Source organism: Hyla sarda, chromosome 2, assembly GCF_029499605.1.
Source record: "Hyla sarda isolate aHylSar1 chromosome 2, aHylSar1.hap1, whole genome shotgun sequence".
NCBI lineage: Eukaryota > Metazoa > Chordata > Amphibia > Anura > Hylidae > Hyla > Hyla sarda.
Genome location: NC_079190.1, coordinates 269,645,090 through 269,650,588, shown reverse-complemented (window position 1 = coordinate 269,650,588; position 5,499 = coordinate 269,645,090).

Sequence of the window (5,499 nt, the reverse complement as noted above, 5' to 3'; positions counted from 1 at the left end):
TGTTTTAATGAAAAGAAGGCTCTTGGATTGACAGTCTTTCTATGTCAAAGAGAAACTGACGCTGTAAGAAGTACAGTGCACTTGGCAGAAATTGTTTATAGCTTACTGTTTATGTCAGCAGCTAGTTCCATGCCAGTGTCATGCAATTCGAGCACAGTGATCACAAAAAATGTGGTCCTGGATTTTTTGGATTGTATGATCAATATTTTACCTCAACCATGCGTCTTGGAAGGTGCTCTCTCTTCCACTTGCCAACATGAACATAATGCCTATCATTATCCCTGTTTTTGTAATATATAAATCAAATATCTGAGAAATACATCTGAGCTACAAAAACAAACATACATATATGTTATGCCACTTGGACAGAGAAGTAGAAACTATTTGCTAGCGTCTGCATTTCACAAACTGACCAGCAGGTGCTGCTATTGTTTTGTGTTCCTGCAGATGTGCATAGCTACAGATAAATGCATAAATTGTATTCAATTCATGTCTTTTATGAATATCATTTACAGTGATTTGAGTTACAAATTAAAAATTCAATGTTAATTTAGATCTAAAGTATTCTACCTGTTAGCACATACATTGCAGCAAGCTCATGTGTGGTCACCTTTTAGTCAATACTATAATTTATTTTTCTTACTACATGACAATTGCATGACAAGGTAAAATGTTTTCTTAAGTTCCAGGATGAACAGCAAAAGAAACATTACCATACTTTCACATTGCCAGGTACATATTCACATGTTGTTCCACCAGTAAACATATTAACATATTTATTGTACAGATCATGAAAATTTAACATTATTTTCTGTTTATAGGCTTTAAAAAGAATTAATTGTAAAGCAGGGCCGGTTTTGGACCAAGGGTCTATTCACATGGCATAATTTCCGTTTGCGGAATCCCGCCTCAAATTAAAGCCCGTACACTTCTATGGGATTCCGCACTCCCATTCACACTTCTGAATTTCCGCAAGCGGAAATTCAGAAGTGTGAATGGGAGTGCGGAATCCCATAGAAGTCTATGGGCTCTAATTTGAGGCGGGATTCCGCAAGCAGAAATTCAGAAGTGTGAATGGGAGTGCGGAATCCAATAGAAGTCTATGGGATTTAATTTGAGGTGGGATTCCGCAAGCGGAAATTCAGAAGTGTGAATGGGAGTGCGGAATCCCATAAAAGTCTATGGGTTTAATTTGAGGTGGGATTCCGCAAGCGGAAATTCAGAAGTGTGAATGGGAGTGTGGAATCCCATAGAAGTCTATGGGTTTAATTTGAGGTGGGATTCCTCAAGCGGAAATTCAGAAGTGTGAATGGGAGTGCGGAATCCCATAGAAGTCTATGGGCTTTAATTTGAGGTGGGATTCCGCAAGCGGAAATTCAGAAGTGTTAATGGGAGTGCGGAATCCCATAGAAGTCTATGGGCTTTAATTTGAGGTGGGATTCCGCAAGCGGAAATTCAGAAGTGTGAATGGGAGTGCGGAATCCCATAGAAGTCTATGGGCTTTAATTTGAGGTGGGATTCCGCAAGCGGAAATTCAGAAGTGTGAATGGGAGTGCGGAATCCCATAGAAGTCTATGGGCTTTAATTTGAGGTGGGATTCCGCAAGCGGAAATTCAGAAGTGTGAATGGGAGTGCGGAATCCCATAGAAGTCTATGGGCTTTAATTTGAGGTGGGATTCCGCAAGCGGAAATTCAGAAGTGTGAATGGGAGTGCGGAATCCCATAGAAGTCTATGGGCTTTTATTTGAGGCGGGATTCCGCAAGTGGAAATTTTGCCGTGTGAATAGACCCTAAGTGTGGCCCTAGAGCAAAATTGAAAGTGTGGCCCACAGGTTGTACGGCTCCCTGAATTGTCTTGCATCACAGCTAATATGAATGAAATGGGTCAAGTTGCAAACCGCACATGCTTGTGACTGTGACCATGACCCAACAAACTCTATAAAAGTATCCAGAATGGATTTATGGATGCACTGATTTACAGGTCACAATGTAAGTCCAGTTAGTTGCTTAGCTGAAATGCAGCACAATTTAGGGAGTGCAACATGGCAATCATTGGCTGTACAACCTGTACAATGGCAGAAGAAGGGGGCAGAAACCCAAGTGTTGCGTCATAATGCTGTTCTTTCTGCCGTGATGTGGAAGCTCCGGCAACAAGCATTATCTCTGGAAACACTGGATGTGTGAGGGGGAGGATAAAGGACTATATAACTTTGCACTTTGGGTGAAAGCAATCTATGTAATTAACGTGAAGGTAATTTCAAGTCTTTAATAATGAAACTTAAAAAAAAAAAAAAAAAAAAGCTGGACAGAGTTCTGGTGCCACATACTTTATTGTGTAAAAAAGATTGCATTGAGGCTTGTCAATGCCTCATACACTAACTGGCCACTTTATTAGGTACACCTTGCTTGGACTGAGTTGGAAACCCCTTTTGACTTCAGAGCTGTCATTCTTTGGGGCATGTTTTCTACAAGGTGCTGGAAACATTCCTCAGGGAATTTGGTCCATGTGGACATTATGGCATCACGTAGTGACCGCAGATTTGGTTGCTGCACATCCATGATACAAATCGCCTATTCCACCACAGCCAAAATGTGCTCTTTTGTATTGAGACCTGGTGACTGTGGAAGCCATTGGAGGACAGTGAACTTATTGTGACATTCAAGAAGCCAGTTTGATATGATGAGAGCTTTGTGACATGGTGCATTTTCCTGCTGGAAATAGCCATCAGAAGATGAGTACACTGTGGTCATAAAGAGATAGACATGGTCAGCAACAATACTCAAGCAAACACTTCATTGATACTAAGGGGCATAAAGTGTGCCGAAAAAATGTCCCCTACACCATTATACAACCACCACCAGCATGAACCGATGATACAAGGCATCATGTATACATCAAATTCTTACCCTCCCATCTGAATTTTGCAGCTGAATTGAGACTCATTAGACCAGGCAACCTTCATCCAGTCTTCCATTGTCCAGTTTTGGTCTTTCTCTGCTGTAGCCCATCTGCTTTAAGGTTTGAGATGTTGTGTGTCCAAAGATGTTGTTCTGAATACCTTTTAAATCTTTTTGGACCATGAGTTGCTGCCTAATAAAAGTGGCCAGTGAGAGTAAATGTCTTGTGAATTACCATACCTACAGTTCTGCCCACTAACCCCAAATACTATACTCCAACTATAATAGTGCACGAGAATAGTACATGAGTGCATGTTCACCTATTGAGCTGAGTGCTGGCTGACATTCATGCTCACTCATCCCCAACAATTGAGCCTCACTCCTTTAATTAGTGATTGTTACGGTGAGTGCTCCGGTCCGACGCTCCAACCGTGAGTGCTCTCCCAGCCGGGCCGTGATTTGCATCGCGGGACGCGCCCGCATGCGAATCATGACCCATTCCATACCTGCTCCTGCTCTGCTCTCTGGTTCCCGGCATGCGCCCCACCTCCTAGGGCGCGTGCGCGCTGCCGGCTTCCTGAGATTTAAAGGGCCAGTGCACCGCTGATTGGTACCTGGTCCTTCAGCCATATTATTTTAGGTAGCTCCGCCCCCTCTTCCCTGACGGATCTTCAGTGCCCCACAGCCTGAGATTAAGCGTTCCTTTTGTCTGTTGCTTGCCCGTGTACTTGACCATTCCGCTACATTATTTGAGTACGAATCCTTGCTGCCTGCCTTGACCTTTCTGCTAAGTCTGACTACGCCTCTGCCTCATCCTTCTGTACCTCGCCTCATCCAGCTACCTGTGTGGTTGAGCCATATTGGAGGTAACGACCTGGGTGCCGCCTGCCGCAGCAAGCCCATCCTACCTTGCGGCGTGCCCTGCTGAAGAACAGCGGCACCTTGGACTCCGCTCCCCGATGCGGCTCTAGTCATCAGCAACACAGGTAAATGGATCCACATCCAGCATCGTTACAGCAAGATCCGGCCATGGATCCCGCTGGAGTACCCCCGCCCCGAGAATCCGGATCTTGCCTCTATTGTTGCTCTCCAGTCACAGCAGTTGGCTCAGTAGGTGCAACAGTTAAAACAAATGTCCGCCATGATTCAGCAGTTGCTTTCTGTCCAGCAACAACTGCAGCAGCCACAACCTCCTTCTGCTCCAGTGTTGCCTCCCGCTCCTGCAGTTGCCACGGGATACAAGCTCTGTCTGTCTCTACCTGAGAAGTATGAGGGGGATCCCAAGTCTTGTCGTGGATTTTTGACACAGTGCTCCATACACATTGAGCTAATGGCAGAACAGTTCCCAATGAAATGAGCGAAGGGGGCCTTTGTCATCAGTCTTTTAACTGGAAGGGCTCTGGCCTGGGCAACCCCATTATGGGATCGCAGTGATCCACTCACAGTTAGTCTTCAGGCTTTCTTGACAGAATTTCGAGGTTTCTTTGAAGAACCTGCGCTAGCTTCTTCCGCTGAGATGGCCTTGCTGAGTCTCTCAGGGCAACTCCTCTGTGGGCGAGTATGCCATCTGTTTTCATACCCTGGCATCAGAGTTATCTTGGAATTTGGACTTTCTAGCCATATTAAGGTTGTCCTTGCTGCCCGGGAATTGCCATCTACTCTGAGTGATCTCATACTGCTGGCCTCTCGGATTGATATCCGTTTTCTGAATGATGTGAGGAACAACGTCAGGAAAAGGAGTCTGCACGACCTCAGAGCTTTCCTCATCTGGCACCAATCTTTCAGCAACCACCACAACCTTATACATTGCCTCCCGCAGTAGAGGCTATGCAGGTGGATCGGTCTCACCTCACTCTGCAGGAAAGAGCTCGCCGATGAGCTGAGAATCTTTGCCTCTACTGCGCCAGTGCAGATCATTTCCTCAGAGACTGTCCTGTGCATCCACAGTCACAGGGAAATGCTTGCACCTAGGCTTTGTGAAAGAGGCTTCCCTAGGTGTGAATACCTCCTCTCCACGCTTGAATTTGACGGTCCAGCTTTCTCTACCCTCCAAAGAGATTATTTCCGTTCTTGCCTTCCTGGAATCCGGTTTCGCTGGAAATTTTATTGATGCTTGGTACATAGGTTGATTGCTTGGTACATAGGTATCGTCTGCTGGTGTCTCACCTGTTGAAGCCTTTGTATATCTCTATGGTCAACCGAGAAAATGTGTACTGTACTGTGCTATGTTGCACTGAACAATTGTCTTTGCATAAGGAGAACTTGTCCTTCTATGTACTTCCTCATTGTGCCTCCACTCTTCTGCTTGGCCTTCCTTGGCTGCAACTCAATGCCCCAAGGCTAGATTGTAAAACTGGAGTACTCCGTTGGGGACCTTACTGCAACAACAACTGCATTCATGCACTTCCATCTAAATTGGTGTCTCCTTCTACTCCTCTGCTCGGTTTGCCATTGTTTCTTCTGGACTTTGCTGACGTCTTCAGTAAAAAAAAGCGGAAGTTTTACCACCTCATCGTCCCTACGATTGCCCTATAGACTTATTGCCTGGAACCACACCTCATGAAGTCTTCTTCCCCTGCCGAAGCCGGATTCATCCTTGTG